This window comes from Mesocricetus auratus, unplaced genomic scaffold (assembly GCF_017639785.1).
Source record: "Mesocricetus auratus isolate SY011 unplaced genomic scaffold, BCM_Maur_2.0 Super-Scaffold_100707, whole genome shotgun sequence".
Taxonomy (NCBI): domain Eukaryota; kingdom Metazoa; phylum Chordata; class Mammalia; order Rodentia; family Cricetidae; genus Mesocricetus; species Mesocricetus auratus.
In genome coordinates, this window is record NW_024429269.1 from 16,730,286 (window position 1) to 16,748,823 (window position 18,538).

Genomic DNA, 18,538 nt, shown 5'->3' on the forward strand with positions numbered 1-18,538 from the left:
ATTCTGTCTCATCCTAGAGGGAGGCAAACTCCTTCCCAGGAAACCAAATGGAGACAGTGATTCCACATACCTCATAATACAGGTTGGAAAACAGACTCTTCCTAGTCCTTCACTGTTGTAAGTCAGAGACCAGCATATCAGAGCATCAGGTTACAGAAAGGAGCTGACACAAGATTGCCACATTAAGAGACAGAGTCTTGTGGCCATAGTGGGAAGGGCCCACCATCAGGCCTTGAAGTGGGAGTGAATTAGAAGGAGCTCATATCAGAGGCATGGTGGGACCATGAAGGGTGAGGCAGCCTTGCCTTCCTTAGGAGAGATGCTTAAAGTGGGCAAGTAGCAGAGATGTATGCTATGTACAGCATGATATGGGCTCTAAAAGGAGAACTACACCTGTAAGTGGCCCTCAGAGACACCATACAGAACAAAGTTTGTTACTTTTATAGGCTTTCAGGGGGTAACAAAGCCCTCACTGTTTCATTGTCAGATGCAATCTACATGTATCCTAATTTGCTGTGTACTGCTGTGATAAATGTCATAACCCAAAGAAACTTGGGTAGGAAAGAGTTTATGTGACTTATACATCACACTCACAGTCCATCATTGAAGGAAGCTAGTGTAGGAACTCAGACAGAAACAGAGGCCATGGAAGAAAACTCCTGTTCAACTACCTTTCCTAATCTCCCAGAACCACCTGCCCAAGGGCAACACTGCCCAAATTGGGCTGAACCCTCCTGCATCAATCATAACTCAAGAAAATGACATACAGACATGCTTACAGACAGTTCTGATGGAAGATTTTCCTCAGTCGATGTTTCTTTTTTTTTATTTTAATTTTAAATAGCTTGTTTTACATGTCAATCCCAGTTCCCTCTCCCTCCCCTCCTCCCGCACTCCCCTTCCACCCTCCCTCCCACCCTATTGCCAAATCCTTCCACATAGGGGATGTCTAGAGTCTATCATTTTACTCTTGGTAGGGTCAAGGCACTCCCCTAAGAGTCCAGACTGAGAGAGCATCTCTCTTTGTGCTATAGGCACATGAAGACAGATTGTATACCAGGGATAGACACTGATCCACAGCTCAGAGCCCCATAGGTTGCCCAGGCCTTCTCACTGACACTCACATTTGGGGGGTCCAGATCAGTCCCATTCTGGCCTCCCCACTGTCGGTCTGGGGTCCAAGAGCACTCCCCTGTTCAGATCAGCTTTCTCTGCTGGTTTTGCCAGCCCATTCTTTGCCAATTTGCTCATCATTCCTCTCTCTCTGTCACTGGGTTCCTTGGGTTCAGTTCAGTGCTTAGTTGTGTGTTTGCCTCTGCTTCCATCAGTCCCAGGATGAAGGCTCCCGGATAGTTATAGACATCAAGTTCATTATCAGGAATGGGCATTCGAGGTGGTCCTTCCACTATTGCTTAGCTTGCCAATTGATGTTATACCTTTAGATCACTCGAGGTCACTCTGGTGCCTGATCTGTCTTCGATCCTATGATTCCCTCTTCCCCCTATTCTACCCCCACCCCCTCAGCTTCCTGTTCCCCCATGACCAACTCCCTTTCTCTTTACCCCCTCTATTCTTCCCAGGTCCCACTACCCCCCCCTCGCCCTGTTCCCCATCCATTCAGAGGATCTTGTCTCCATCCTCTTCTCTTGGGTACTATGCATATATGCATATCTTTTAGGTTCTTTCCTGTTTCCCAGACTCTCTATCTGTGGAAGTGCAGACTGGCACTATCCTGATCCATATCTAAAATCCATATATGAGTGAGTACATACCATGTTTGTCTTTTTGCGACTGGGTTACCTCACTCAGGATGGTTTCTTCCAGTGCTATCCATTTCCCTGCGAATTTCAAGATTCCATTGTTTTTTTCTGCTGAGTAATACTCCATTGTGTAAATGTACCACATTTTCTCTATCCACTCTTCAGTTGAGGGGCATCTAGGTTGCTTCCAGGTTCTGGCTATTACAAACAATGCTGCTATGAACATTGTGGAGCAGATGCCCTTGTTGTATGAACCTGCCTCATTTGGATAAATGCCTAAGAGTGGAATTGCTGGGTCTAGTGGTAGATTAATTCCCATTTTCCTGAGGAATCTCCATACTGATTTCCAAAGAGGCTGTATGAGTTGGCATTCCCACCAGCAGTGGAGGAGTGTTCCTCTCTCTCCACATCCCCTCCAGCATAAATTGTCTTCGGTGTTTTTGATTCTAGCCATTCTGACAGGAGTAAGATGGTATCTCAGAGTTGTTTTGATTTGCATTTCCCTGATGGCTAAGGATGTTGAGCACTTTCTTAAGTGTCTCTTGGCCATTTTAGCCTCCTCTACTGAGAATTCTCTATTTAGCTCTGTACCCCACCTTTCAAGTGGATCCTTTGTTGTTTTGGAGACTTGTTTCTTGAGTTCTTTGTAAATTTTGGAGATTAGCCCTCTGTCAGATGTAGGGTTAGTGAATATCTTTTCCCATTCTGTGGCCTGCCTTTTTGTCTTTTTGATTGTGTCCTTTGCCTTACAGAAGCTTTTTAGTTTCAGAAGGTCCCATTTGTTAATTGTTGATCTCAGTGCCTGTGCCACTGGTGTTATGTTTAGGAAGTGGTCTCCTGTACCAACTCGTTGAAGAGTATCTCCCACTTTCTCTTCTAAGAGTTTCAGTGTGGCTGGATGTATGTTGAGATCTTTGATCCATTTGGACTTAAGTTTTGTACAAGGCGATAAACATGGATCTATCTGCAGTCTTCTGCATACCACTACCCAGTTATGCCAGCACCATTTGTTGAAGATGCTTTCTTTTTTCCACTGTACAGTTTTAGCTTCTTTGTCAAAAATCAGGTGTTCATAGGTGTGTGGGTTAAAATTAGGGCTTTCGATTCGGTTCCATTGGTCTACCTGCCTATTTTTGTGCCAATACCAAGCTGTTTTCAGGACTATAGCTCTATAATAGAGCTTGAAGTCAGGTATGGTGATGCCTCCTGAAGTTCCTTTATTGTATAGGGATGTTTTGGCTATCCTGGGCCTTTTGTTTTTCCATATAAAGTTGATTAATGTTCTTTCCAGGTCCTTGAAAAATTGTGATGGAATTTTGATAGGGATTGCATTGAATCTATAGACTGCTTTTGGCAAGATTGCCATTTTTATCATGTTGATCCTACCAATCCAAGAGCATGGGAGATCTTTCCATTTTCTGGTATCTTCTTTGATTTCTTTCTTCAAAGACACAAAGTTCTTGATATACAGGTCTTTCCCTTCCTTGGTTAACATTATCCCCAGATATTTGATGCTGTTTTTGGCTATTGTAAAAGGTGATGTTTCTCTGATTTCTTTCTCAGTCACTTCATCATCTGTATATATTAGGGCCACTGATTTTTTTGAGTTTACCTTGTATCCTGCCACATTGCTGAAGGTGTTTATCAGCTCTAGGGGTAACCTTGCGGAGTTTTTTGGGTCACTTATGTAAACTATCATATCATCTGCAAATAATGAAAGTTTGACTTCTTCTTTTCCTATTTGTATCCCCTTTATCTCCTTTTGTTGTCTTATTGCTGTAGCTAGAACTTCAAGTACAATATTGAAGAGATATGGAGAGAGTGGACAGCCTTGTCTTGTTCCTGATTTTAGAGGAATTGCTTTGAGTTTCTCTCCATTTAGTTTGATGTTAGCTGTTGGTTTACTGTATATTGCTTTTATTATATTCAGGTACGTTCCTGTTATCCCTGATCTCTCTAGGACCTTTATCATGAAGGGGTGCTGGATTTTGTCAAAGGCTTTTTCAGCATCTAGTGAGATGATCATGTGGTTTTTCTTTCGCAGATTGTTAATATGGTGGATTACATTGATAGATTTTCTAATGTTGAACCATCCCTGCATTCCTGGAATGAAGCCTACTTGATCATGGTGGATGATTTTTCTGATGTGTTCTTGAATCCGGTTTGCAAGTATTTTATTGAGTATTTTTGCATCAATGTTCATGAGGGAAATTGGTCTATAGTTCTCTTTCTTAGTTGTGTCTTTGTGTGGCTTGGGTATCAAGGTAATTGTAGCCTCGTAGAAAGAGTTTGGCAGTGAGCCTCCTGCTTCTATAGTGTGGAATACTTTGACGAGTATTGGAATGAGCTCTTCTTTGAATTTCTGGTAGAATTCTGCACTGAAGCCATCTGGGCCTGGGCTTTTTTTGTTTGGGAGACTTTTGATGACTGCTTCTATTTCATTAGGGGTTATAGGTCTGTTTAGATTATTTATCTGTTCTTGATTTAGTTTTGGCAAGTGATATCTATCCAGGAAATTGTCCATTTCCTTTAAATTTTCAAATTTTGTGGAGTACAGATTTTCAAAGTATGCCCTGATGATTCTCTTGATTTCCTCAGAGTCCGTTGTTATGTCCCCTTTCTCATCCCTGATTTTGTTAATTAGCATGCTCTCTCTCTGTCTTTTGGTTAGTTTGGACAGAGGTTTGTCTATTTTGTTGATTTTCTCAAAGAACCAACTCTTTGTTTCATTGATTCTTCTCAATGTTTTCCTGGTTTCTACTTGATTGATTTCAGCCCTCAATTTGATTATTTCCTGGCGTCTGCTCCTCCTGGGGGAGTTTGCTTCTTTTTGTTCTAGAACATTCAGCTGTGCTATTAATTCTCTAGTATGACTGTTCTCCAGTTTTTTCATGTGGGCACTTAGTGCTATAAACTTTCCTCTCAGCACTGCTTTCAAAGTGTCCCATAAATTTGTGTATGTTGTGTCTTCATTCTCATTGAAATCGAGGAAGTCTTTAATTTCTTTTTTTATTTGTTCCTTTACCCAGGGATGGTGCAATTGTGCATTGTTCAATCTCCATGAGTTTGTAGGGTTTCTGCGATTTGTGTTACTGTTGAATTCTAATGCTAATGCATGGTGGTCTGATAAGATGCAGGGGGTTATTCCAATTTTTTGTATCTGTGGAGATTTGCTATGTTTCCTATTATGTGGTCAATTTTAGAGAAGGTTCCATGTGGTGCCGAGAAGAAGGTATATCCCTTTGTATTTGGGTGGAATGTTCTATAGATGTCTGTTAAACCCAGTTGGGTCATAACTTCTATTAAGTCTTTTGTTTCTTTGTTAAGTTTCTGTCTGGAGGTCCTATCTAGCGGTGAGAGCGGAGTGTTGAAGTCTCCTACTATTAGTGTGTGAGATTTTATGTGCATTTTGAGCTTTAGTAATGTTTCTTTCACGAATGTAGGTGCCTTTGTATTTGGGGCGTAGATATTTAAAATCGAGACTTCGTCTTGATGTATTTTTCCTTTGATGAATATGAAGTGCCCTTCTTCATCTCTTTTGATTGATTTTAATTTGAAGCCTAATTTGTTAGATATTAGGATTGCTACGCCCGCTTGTTTCTTGGGGCCGTTTGATTGGAAGATCTTTTCCCAGCCCTTTACTCTGAGATAACGTCTGTCTTTGGTGTTGAGATGTGTTTCTTGTATGCAGCAGAAGGAAGGGTTCTGTCTTCGTATCCATTCTGCTAGTCTGTGTCTTTTTATAGGTAAGTTGAGGCCATTGACATTGAGGGATATTAATGACCATTGATTGGTGATCCTTGTTTGCGCTTGATTTATTGTTAGTGAAGTTATTTTGTGTAGTTTCTCCTCCCTTTTTCTTTTAGTGTTTTGTAAAGTATGATTCTATATTGCCTGTGTCTTTGTGAATGTAGTTATCTTCCTTGGCTCTAGGTTTTCCTTCTAGCATTTTCTGTAGAGCTGGATTCATGGATACGTATTGTTTAAATCTGGCTTTGTCATGGAATATTTTGTTTTCTCCATCTATGGTAATTGAGAGCTTTGCTGGATATAGTAGTCTGGGCTGGCATCCTTGTTCCCTTAGCGTTTGTAGGACATCTGACCAGGATCTTCTGGCTTTCATCGTTTCCATTGAGAAGTCAGGTGTAATTCGGATAGGTCTGCCTTTATATGTTACTTGGCCTTTTCCTTTAGCTGCTCTTAATATTTTCTCTTTGCTCTGTAGGTTTGATGTTTTGATTATTATATGGCGAGGTGACTTCTTTTTCTGGTCAAGCCTATTTGGTGTTCTGTAAGATTCTTGTACTTTCATAGGCATATCTTTCTTTAGGTTAGGGAAGTTTTCTTCTATGATTTTGTTGAATATGTTTTCTGTACCTTTAAGTTGAAGTTCTTCACCTTCTTCTATACCTATTATTCTCAGGTTTGGCTTCTTCACGGTGTCCCATATTTCCTGAATATTTTGTGTTAAGGATTTGTTGGTTTTGAGATTTTCTTTGGTTGACGATGCTATGTCCTCTAATGAGTCTTCAACACCTGAGATTCTCTCTTCTATCTCTTGTATTCTATTGGTGATGCTTGCATCTGTAATTCCAGACCGTTTACCGAGCTTTTCTATTTCCAGCATCCCTTCATTCTGTGTTTTCTTTATCGTTTCTATTTCAGCTTTCAATCCTTCAACTGTTTGAGCTGTTTCCTTAATTTTCTTGGTTGTTTTTTCTTGGTGCTCTTTAGATTCTTTGAGAGATTTGTTTATTTCTTGAATTTTCCCCCATTTCATGGATTTTTTTGTTTGTTTTTTCTTCTATTTCTTTAAGGGATTTCCTCGTTTCTTCTTTGAGGCTCTCCATCATCTTCATGAAATAATTTTTAAGGTCTGTCTCCTCTTCTTCATCTATGTAGTGCTTTTCAGGTCTTGCTGGTGTTGGATCCCTGGATTCTGGTGGGGTCGTGTTGGTGTTTCTATTGCTGAGTGATCTCTTATTCTGTCTTCTTCCCATCTCTTCTTCCAGTGGGTGCTGGTGGGGGCTTTCTGTTTCCACTGGTCTCCTTCCATACTGCAGCTGAAGCTGAAGCTGGCCTCGCTGGGGTTGGGGTCTTGGAGGGGCTGATCTCTTTCCTGAAGCTGGGCTCGCTGGGTTGGGGTCTTGGAGGGGCTGATCTCTTTCCTGTGTGGGCGGCTCTTCTGAAGCTGGGCTCGCTGGGTTGGAGTCTTGGAGGGGCTGATCTCTTTCCTGTGTGGGCGGCTCTTCTGAAGCTGGGCTTGCTGGGTTGGGGTCTTGGAGGGGCTGATCTCTTTCCTGTGTGGGCGGCTCTTCTGGAAGCCGGGAGCAGCCCCGAAGATGGAGGGGGATGGGTGATGGGCGGGTGGTCCCAGCCAGAGACCCAATCTCACCTGAAGCTGGGCTCGCTGGGTTGGGGTCTTGGAGGGGCTGATCTCTTTCCTGTGTGGGCGGCTCTTCTGGAAGCCGGGAGTGGCCCCAAAGATGGAGGGGGATGGGTGATGGGCGGGTGGTCCCAGCCGGGGACCGAATCTCACCTGAAGCTGGGCTCGCTGGGTTGGGGTCTTGGAGGGGCTGATCTCTTTCCTGTGTGGGCGGCTCTTCTGGAAGCTGGGAGCGGCCCCGAAGATGGAGGGGGATGGGTGATGGGCGGGTGGTCCCAGCCGGGGACCCAATCTCACCTGAAGCTGGGCTCGCTGGGTTGGGGTTTTGGAGGGGCCTGTGTGGGCGGTTCTTCTGGAAGCCGGGAGTGGCCCCGAAGATGGAGGGGATTGGGTGATGGGCGGGTGGTCCCAGCCGGGGACCCAATCTCACCTGAAGCTGGGCTCGCTGGGTTGGGGTCTTGGAGGGGCTGATCTCTTTCCTGTGTGGGCGGCTCTTCTGGAAGCCGGGAGCGGCCCCGAAGATGGAGGGGGATGGGTGATGGGCGGGTGGTCCCAGCCGGGGACCGAATCTCACCTGAAGCTGGGCTCGCTGGGTTGGGGTCTTGGCTCAGTCGATGTTTCTTATTCCCATGTGACTCTATTGGGCAAAACCAGCCAGCATGCCAAGGGAAACAAAAGACTTGGGTGCCTAGTAGGGGCATGAATTTATCTTGCCATTGAAAGCAAGAGGAATTGGCTTCATTCTCCCCCTATCGACCCACCCACACAGCCTGAATGCTCAAAGTAGGGTTGTCCTTACAGAGGACAGATTACTGGAGAGTGTGGCCAGATTTCTGGGAGGTAGAGCAGCAAGTAGATGGTCTCTTACATAACATCTACCATTGATTATTGTCTCAAGATATTATCAGGATCAATGGGAGAGAAAAACCCAATGAAAGAGTTCCTGCGAGGCTACCTTAAATACCCTTCCCTGATAATCAGATTGATGACTACCTTAAATGCTATCCTAGAGACTTCATCCAGTGGCTGATGGAAGCAGAGGCAGGCACCCACAGGTAAACACTGAACGGAACTCCTGGAACCCAGTTGCAGAGAGGGAGGAATGATGAGCAATGGGGTCAAGACTGGGCTGGTAAAACCCACAGAAACAGCTGATCTGAACAAGGGGTAGCTCATGGACCCCAGACTGATGGCTGAGAGGCCAGCGTGGGACTGATCCAGGCCCCCCAAATTTGGGTGTCAGTAAGGAGGCCTCAGCAATCTATGTGACCTTGGGTAGTAGATCAGTCATCTGAATGGACTTTGGGAGCCCATTCCACATGGATGGATGCTCTCTCAGCCTAGACATATGGAAGAGAGCCTATGCCCTGCTCTGCATTATATGACAGACTTTGGAGACCCCCATGGAGGGCCTCGCCCACCCTGGGAAGTGGAGTTGGGATTGGATGGGGGTTTGGGAGAAGTGGGGAGCAGGGGGAAGGGGATGGAGAGGGAGCTGAGAATGGCTTGTGAAGCAAGTTTTTTTTCTAATTTAAATAAAAAATAACAAAAAAGAGAAAGAGCTAGGACAAAAGTCTGTTTAAACACTATAACTGTTGTTTTGAAAATAATAGTGGTTTTGTGTCCTAAAGGATAAGCCCATTGGTGGGGTTGTGGCAGGGACCTGTAGAAACACACACTCCATGCTATTACTAAAGCCAAGATTTAGAGATTGGAAACAGGTTACAGTTCCTATAGCCAGTGTTTAATCAAACTTGGTTGTCACAGCCATCCCAAGAAAGATACACTTACCAGTCCCTAATAAGTCAATTAAAAGAGTCAGTTCAAATGCAGAAAATAGAAAAAGGAGATTTTCACAGTAAGTGATGTTGGATATGTGTGTCTCTGTTAAAAGAATGAGAGATAAATGAGGAAGAAAAAGAGCTAGTTAAAGAATATCTGTTGGTGGGTGTAATGCACATGATGTGCTACTTAAGCTCACTGAGGAGCTGACTCTGGAAGCTATGTTGCTCCCCTCCACACACACACTTTATACCCAAGTATGTTTAATATCAAGTGTACTCCAAGAATCTATGTCTGGGAATGGCCTGACCCAGAACTCTGTAATAGGGGTCAAGAAAAGTCAGACAGACCAAGGGTGAAAACACTGATTTCTTGAGCTGAACCATTTCCAACACAGGTTACTGTGTTTTATTACATGACATAAAATGCCTGTAGTGAGAAAGAGAAGGCAGAAGCTCAGCTGTGGGAAGCTCAGACACAGAGAGTGAGATCATTCAGGAGCTCCAGCTGGATACCTAAATGTCTATGGTCAATATCTGCTAGATGTTGTAAGTGCCTGGTTTAGAAATGTCACCTCTACCTGTGGCTTTTTGTCCTTTTATCAGGAAGTCTCATCTGAGAGGACACTGTGTTCCTGGGACTGCCTGTATTAGTGGTTTGCACTGGCAACCTCAGTGATGCTTCCTCAGTCAAATGCTAAGTGATTTTATTTTACGTGTATAACTGTTTCTCTGCATATATGTATGAGCACGTTGTGCATGCCTGGTGATCACTGATGCCAAAAGAAAGAATTAAATTTTCTGGAACTGGGGTTAGAAATACATGTGATCTGGCATGTGGGTGATTGGGAACCGAACTTGGTCCTTGACTAGAAAAGCAAGAGCTATTACCTCTGACCCATTTCTCCAGGCCCAATTCTGTGGGATGTTTTGAGCACCTGATTTGACCATGTTTTGCTGTCTATCTGTCTGTCTGTCCAGCCATGTGTCACTAGATATCTATTCTTTTACTTTGGTTTGCCATGCACTTAATAAGCATACTCATTCAAAACTGAAAGTGTAACTATCGTGGATCATTCCCCAAACCAAAAAAAAATAGGGATAAATAATATACAGGAATATAATTAGCCTGAAACATGTATGGCTACTAAAGAACAAATCCTATATCTAACATGAAAGAAGAGATAATTTGAACTTTTAGTGAAATTTTTATGATTTATCTACTTTTGCTTCATATGCACTATTATTTTGCCTGCATGTATATATGTATGAAGGCATCAGATCCCCTGGAGTTGGATTTACAACGGCCTGAGTTGTGGGTGCTGGGAACTGAAGACCTTTTGAAGAGCAGCCAATGCTCTTAACCAATGAACCATCTCTCCAGCCCCAATAATATCCAATCTCCCATAAAATATAATGAATAATATAATGAACAAAATAAAATATAATATGATATTCTTCTGTTTGAGAACAAGAGACAAAACATTTATATCTTGTACTTGTCATTCTGGCACAGGTCAAAAAAGTAAGAAATTATATATTAAGCACTCAGAAATATTTATTATTGCTAAATAAGCATGAAACAAATTGGAAAAAGTACTATAAAAACTATTTCCATTGTTCATATACATTGTTAAAGATCAACTGTTGAGTCATGTTACAATGCTACTGTTAATTTTTAGAGAGACTTCTAACTTCCTCTGAAGGTGGCTGAACCAGGTGACTTCCCCAAAAATGATGGATAAAATCTCCAATTACCCCATGTTATCACCAGCACATATTTTCCTTTTGTCGTCATCCTCATCTTCATCCTCATCCTCCTCCTCCTCATCATCTCTTATCCAACTTTTGTATAAAGCAATATTGTGGTTTTGATATTCATTTCACTAATAACAGATGTTGATTATATTTCAGAAATTTCTTAGGCATTTATATATCTTTTCTCTCTACAATGCTTGAAGTTTTTTTTTAACTAAAAGCATTTTGTTCATACAATATATTTTGATCATGTTTTCCCCCTCCCAATTCCTCCAAGATCCTTACCACCTCCCTATTCACCCTACTTGTTGTATGCTCTCTCTCTCTCTTCCTCTCTCTCATTCAAATAAAAACAAAAAAGAGTACACAAAGACAGGAATTAAAATATATAAGCATATAGCTTACTATGGACTAGTCTCTGTGTTGGACAACTATACGAGCTTAACTTTAGTGTGGTTAAGATAGCCTGTGAAATACTAATTGCAGATAATTTCTTGGGTAGGAGTGGGAACCCATATCCATTTCCCCCTCTCAGTGCTGTGACTATATCTTCCACCTTTTTAAGACCTGTGCATAGTGCCACAAGCTTGGTAGTTAATACAGGTATCAGTCGTGTTGTGTCTGGAAGACACTGTTTTCTTAGAGTCATCCATCATCTCTTGCTCTAAGAATCTTTCCACCCCTGCTTCTGAATAGACCCCAAATCAATGAGAGGAAGGGTTGATTAAAGCATCACATAATAGACCCCAGATCAATGAGAGGAAGGGGTTGATTAAATCATCACATTTGGGATTTGAGTTTTTCAAAGTCTCTCACTCTCTGCATATTGTCCACTTGTGGGTCTGTAGGTTATTTACATTTACTAGAAGGATAAACTTCTCTGATGATGACTAAGTGATGCTCTGATTGAATATAGCAGGATGACAAAAGGAGTTTTATTGCTATTTTCCTATAGCGCAAGAGTAGTATTGATTTTTACCTCAGTCCCATGGCTTATCCATTCTCAGGTTCCTGGCCACTTGAACAATGGGTTCTAGCTAGTGGAATGGGCCTTAAATTCAATCAAAAAGTAATTGGGTACTCCCATGATGGTTTCATACTATTTCACTAGTCTATCTTGCAACAATTCATCAGTAAACATTGGGGAGAAACCAGTGGTAATGTGTGAGACATTAACTGGGATTTACATGCACAATTAATATATGGATATTATATGTATATGGTGAATTAATAAAGACTGTCAATGAAATGCTCTGCTCAGAATCTTCCTTAAGGTAGTTTTAATGTCCTTGTTCCTCAGGCTATAGATGAAGTGATTCAAGATAGGTGTGACTGCAGTGTACATCGAGGAGGCCACTGCATTACTTCTTGGGGAAAGTGACAGAGATGAGCTGAAATACACCCCTAGTCCTGTTCCATAAAACAGACAAATAACAGACAAATTAGACCCACAGGTGGAGAAGGTTTTGTGCTTCCCACTTGATGGTGATGATTGCATGTTGGAGGAAACTATTTTAAAGTAAGATAAAATGATTCCTGAAATAGGAAGTAACCCAAAGAGAGCACCTACACAGTATCTGACTATGTTATTGGTAAAAATATCCAAACAGGAAAGTTTAAGTAGTTCAGAAGGACCACAGAAGAAGTTGGAAATTTAAAAAATCCTTACAGTTGGAAAAATTTAATAATGCCACATAATGCATCATTAAGTCCACAAGGCTAAGGAAAAAAGAACCTAGAATTAAGACACCGCAGTGACTGGGATTCATAATGACCCGATAATACAGAGAATGGCAGATGGCCACAAACCTGTCATATGACATCACAGCCAGAAGCATGTTATCCATACATGCAAAAATTACATACATTGACATCTGTGTCAGGCAGTCCACATAGGAGATGACTGGGCAGTGAGTCTGGATGTCCACAGTCACCCTTGGAACAGTGGTGGAGATGAAACCAATATCAACCATGGACAGGTTAGAGAGGAAGAAGTACATGGGTGTATGGAGATGGGAGACAGAGCTAACTGTCAGGATGATGAGCAGGTTTACAAACAGGGTCAAGATGTATATGGACAAGAATAGGCCAAAGAGAACAGGCTGTAGGTATGGATCCTCTGAGAGTTGAATTAAGTGGAATTCTGGTACAGATGTGGTGTTCTGCATGTTTTTATTTCTTGAACATCTTTTGGAGGAAATCAAAAATGTTGTTAACAATGGGACCAGTATGTATGTAGAACTTCTTTACAATTTGAGTCAAGTAAGTACAAATGTTGATTATTTTTCTCAAGATTACTGTGACATCATCAATAAATACTCAGTTTTGTCCTTAGCGCACATTGAATACAGTAATCTAGATGATGTGAGGCCAGAATTACTGTAAGTAGCTGGCCTGTAGTCACAGAAAAAGGAGGCCAGAAAGTACAAGTTAGAGGTAGTAAGTTATATCAATATACAAAACATATTCACATAATGAGGAACATTCATAGAAAATTTAATTAATAAACTTGGTCATATGATAGTTAAGGTGTGTCAGAATTACTATTAACATGTCCTAATTTACATAAATAAATAGCAGAGAAAAATAATTCAAAACAAATATGTCATTCTTTGGTTCTGCAGTGGTTTGGTTTAATTTTGGTTTCTATTTCATTATTTTTAAATTTCAAATTATAATATATTAAAAAATTCTTCCATTTCACCTCTTCAGATTCCCCATATAACTCACCTCACACTGTTTCACATTCTTAGCTTTGTGTCCATTCATAATTTCATGCCTATATGTATATTTTCATGGAATACTATTCATATAGTTTTAAGAAAATATCCAGAGGTCTTAACAATAGGTATCTTTTTAGCCTTTCATGTTTTCAAACTACAGATGATGTAGGGAACTGACCTGGTTTCCTCATTGGAAACTTAGTGGCTGAGACTCGAATGGTGGAGGATGTTGACAGCATCAAAAATATCCAGAAAAATAAAACACAGAATGTATATATATCTACAAATACAGCACTTCAAAGGGTGTAGCCAAATGAGTGCATATTTGCTGAAATCCTTCAGGGAACATGATAAGACCATGTCTCAACGTACAAAAAAGACAATATGGACCTAGGGAACTAGAACAGCCTGAGTTGAATTATGGTTTCAATGTTCTCAGACTCTTCCAATTGTAAATCAGACGAATACCCGCAGTTCACACAGCAGAGATGAACATTCCCTTATAAAAGATCCAGAAACCATGAGGCCAATTTTTTTAACACATGGACCAATTTTTTAAGAATAAAGTATTATGAAATGGCTGTTTACTAAAAACATCATGTTGTGTTGTAATCACGCAAATAATTCAGACAAGAGTTCACTCATTTCTACCTGACCACCTACTACATGTTACACAGCAATACTATCTTTGTCTGTTATCTTGTATAAAATAATTATTATCAAGCTTATTATTTTGGGATTCAGAAGAACTATTCAGATGAAGTAAGAGCCATAAAATATAGAGCTCAGATGTTCCAACCAGGGAAGTCCTTAGTCTCTCAAACACATCCTAGCTTTCTTCAAAAGTAAAGTTAATAAATCACCCTTACCAGCATAGCCACAGAAATTTACTATGATTAGGAAACAACTTAGTTGGGCATATTTTATGCTCTCATAGGTCACAGGAGTGTGGGGAAGAGACACTGTGGATAGTTCAATGATAATTTGAGGACTGCCATTGCAACTAAGAACATCAAATACCAATAGAGAGGCTCAAATTTTTATAACAATTATTATGCCATCATGCTGCCAAAATTATCATAGGAAGAAATAATAATTCTTGTACTCTCTTCTTCATCCTCAATTCCCTTAGAACTTACATGAATAAACTGTGGGCCTGCAGGTCCTACATAATTTTAGAAACTCAATGCACAGAGCTGGTAATTATTCATACTGGTCCACAATATTGCAATCTCTAAGGAATTTCTGGGGTTAACAGAGGAAGCAGGAGAGATGTTGAATGTTCTCAATGGGTTAGTTATGAGGATTTTGTTTACTTACTAAATTTTACAGTTCCTGATTTATTTCAGTTTAGGATCTCTTTAGTAATTATTATTATTATTATTATTAAATTTTACTAAATGCTCTCTTCTGTGTATGCAGAAACTTGTTTCTTTCCTGTATGGCAATCTGAAGGCCAGAAATTCACCATGATTATCCCCAAGATTCATGCCAGAGAGATCAGTGCCTCCACTTGTTGTGCCAACCAAGAGAGGGACCCCCAAAGCTTCAAGGAGCCAAGACACTTGAACCCAAGCACAAGAATGTTTTTATTTCGAAAAATCAGCTATCTGTGGCTCCACTCTGTCTGGAGAGCGGGAGCCCCAAACCACAAATGCAAGTTATTTTTAAGAGCAAAACGGGAAGTAGAAAAAAGGGGGGTGGGAGAAAGGGTCATGATCCCATGTTACAAAATTTCATACAAAATTATAAATTTTCTATAGAAGTTTTTCAAAAGACAAAAGGTATTGAACAAAGAAGCTACAACTGTTGTTTATTCAAGTGTGGCTGGTGGTGACACAGTTGGTGATGGGTTTAAGTTCCCTTTTTCTTGAGGGAATGGTTTGAGGCCTCCTGTCACATAACCTAGGGTCAGAGTTCCCTTGCTTAGTTAGTGTTTTTTTCATTTTTCTCATTACAAACTGACACATATAAGTCGCTAGAACTCACTGACAATGGTAAGTTGTGCTTCTTGGGAAAGGGTCTAAAAGGCAGTTGAACACATCAGTAAGACTATTGCACCTGCTCTGAGTAGAAAGAAACTGGATGTTGTGGAACAAGAGAAGATGGACAAACTGATCATTGAGATGGACAGCACTGAAAATAAATCTAAATTTGGTGCAAATGCCATATTGGAAATGACTCTGCCTGACTTAAAAGCTGGCACTGTTGATAGTGGGATGTTCCTGTGCCCACTCATCATTGGCTTCTCTGGCACCCCTGAAATCATCCTGCAGGTTCCAACTTTCAATGTGATCTATGGTGGTTCTATTGCTGACAACACACTGGCCCTGCAAGAGTTCATGACACTGTGGACATGTCCAGGTTTCTGGTAAGCCATAAATAGTGGAGCAAAGATTTCCCACAACCTGAAGAATGTCAAAAAGAAGAAATAAAGGAAGGAAGCTACCAATGTGAGTGATGAGGACAGGTTTGAGCATAACATCATAGAGAACAAAGAATACTTGGAGCTACTGAAGGCTCCATTGTTAAGGCCAACTACATTGACCAGGGTGTCACAGACTGGGACATGGCAGCCTGTGAGTTCCTCAGATCTGGCAAGTATGACCTAGGTTTCAAGTCTCCTGTTTATTCCAACAGGTAAATCACTCTGGACCAGACTGCTGACCTGTATAAGTCCTTCCCCAGGGAGTTTCCTGTGGTGTCCATTAAAGACTCTATTGAATAGGACAACTAGGAAGCTTGGCAGAAATGCACAGCTATTTCAGGCATTCAGGTGATTGCAGATAATCTCATGGTAACCAGTCTAAGTGGATTGCCAAGGCTGTGACAGAGAAGTCCTACAAATGCCTCCTGCTCCTAGTTAATGAGAATGGCACTGGGACCAAGTCTCTGCAGGAGTGTAAGCTGGCCCAGTCCAATGGTTTGTGCATAAACAAATTCCATTGCTATGGGGACACTGAGGATAATTTCATCACTGACCTTGTGGTGGGATAATGCACTGGGCAGATCAATACTGGTTCCCCTTGCTGATCAGAGCCCCCAGCCTAATACAATCAGATGCTTAGAATCTAGGAAAGATAGTCAGTGATATGCAGCTTGCTTGCAGGTCCTGCAAGAATCCACTGAAAAAGTAAGGCATAGACTGGAGATCCCTGGATTGCCAATTGCTTAGACCCTGTACTTGATGTCATGGAAATGGCTTAAGGTTGGTCCTGTGATGGCCTCTCCCATGCCACAGCTTCCTTACATGTTCTAAGCCACACTTGACTATCTGGAGCCCCGCTAGAAACTGCAGCTTTGAAATCATGTAGTTTGTCCAAATCATTTTTTTCTGTCACATAACTCACCAGCTAGTGTCTGGACCCTCATAACTCCAGTGTAATCTCTAGCGTTGCCACAGACAGACCCTACCTTGGTGGTTCTACATGCAAAATAAAACCTCAATAACACCAAATTAAATTACTTTTATACCTTCAAAGTTTTTGCTATTTCATTCTATTTTCATTTTCATAGAAATCATTACTCATTTCCTCTTTATTCATATTCTCTATAAGATACTTAAACATATTCATAATTGCTAATTTTGAAGTCCTAGTATTGTGCCTCATCTATATTGTATTTCTCAATGCCTCCAGGAATAGGGTTACTGACTTTCTGGAAGAGGCATGTTGTCTTGGCTGTGCATGTTTGTGTCTATACACTGAGGTCTAAGCATCTGGAGCTATGAAGTGTGAGGTGTTTCTTAGTGTTGGTATCTGGTCTGTCCTTGGTAGGTGGATGTTCCATTCTTTGGTTGCTGTTACCCTCCCTAGGCAAGTGCAGTGGCTCTGGGGTCTCTGGTAAAGAGTACTTCTATGGGTAGAACATTGGCAGAAAGGAATGGAGATGGGCTAGAAGGAAAGGCTAAGTAGACTGTGCAGAAGAGCTGGTGTGGGTATGTCCACACCAAGGCCACAGTTCCCAGGGAATGTAGGTGTGGTAGAAGGAGGGGTTGTAGCATTTAATAAGTCTATAGAGACAGGGTTAAGGGCACAAAATGTAGAGTCACGTACAAATAGTGTTTGATTGGGAGGAGGGGCACCTGCAAAAAGCTGTAACAGGACTAGGAGTAAAGTCTGGAGAAAGTATAATGAAGGACAGGAAGAACAGTGAGAACTGCCTACCTGAGTTTCACAACAGTATGGCCACAGGAGCATCCTGTCAGAGAGTGTTTGTGGAAATTAATAGCCCACAAAATGGAATGAAGATGGAGTGGAAGGGAAGACTCAGGTGGTCAGCAGGAAAGACCCAGCTGATCCTGAAGCAAGTAACAAGAGTCCCCAGGAGGTAGGGAGAGATGAAGGGCTCCTGCAAACAGGCTTCTACAGGACTGTGAGAATGGAAAACATGCATTGTTTCTTTGTATTATTCTCTCTTTTTTAATTCAACCCCAAGTTGTTTATTTCCTATCATCTACTCCTCCTGGGTGTTTGTGCTTCTTCTTGTTCTAGAGTTTTCAGACATGTTATTAAGTTAATCCTGTGAGATTTATGTAGGCATTCTTTATGTGGGCACTTAGTGCTATGAACTTTGCTCTTAGCAATGCTTTCCTTCTGTCCCATAATTTTGGGTATGCTGTGCATTCATTTTCATTGAAATCTAGGAAGTTTTTAATTTCTTTCTTCATTTCTTCCTTGACCCAGTGGTTATTCAGGTGATATTTGTTCACTTTCCATGAGTTTGTAAGATTCCTTCATGTGTGTTGTTATTGTTTTCTGACTTTAAGCCGTGGTGTTCTGATAAGATAGAGGGGGTTATTCCAAATATTTGTGTCTGTTAAGATTTGCTTTGTTGCTGCCTACATGATCAATTTTACAAAAGGTTCCATGAGGTGCTGAAAAGAAGGTATATTCTTTTGTGTTTGCGTGAAGCGATCTGTAGATGTCTGTTAAGTCCACTTAAGTCATAACATCTGTCAGTTCTCTCATTTCTCTGTTAGGTTTCTGTCTAGTAGACCTATCCATTGTTGAGAGTGGGATGTTGAAGTTCTCCCACGGCTAATGTGTGAGGTTTGATATGTTAAATAAGCTTTAGTCATGTTTCTTTTACAAATGTAGGTAGCCTTGTACTTGGAGCATAAATGACCCT

The 18,538-nt window shown here is 41.2% G+C and overlaps 2 pseudogenes; one reads left to right on the forward strand and one right to left on the reverse strand.

Moving 5' to 3' along the window:
• Positions 1-11,925: 11,925 nt before the first annotated feature.
• LOC121137811 lies at positions 11,926-12,853 on the reverse strand (annotated as a pseudogene).
• Positions 12,854-15,383: 2,530 nt separating this feature from the next.
• On the forward strand, positions 15,384-16,483 carry LOC106022671 (annotated as a pseudogene).
• Positions 16,484-18,538: the final 2,055 nt, after the last annotated feature.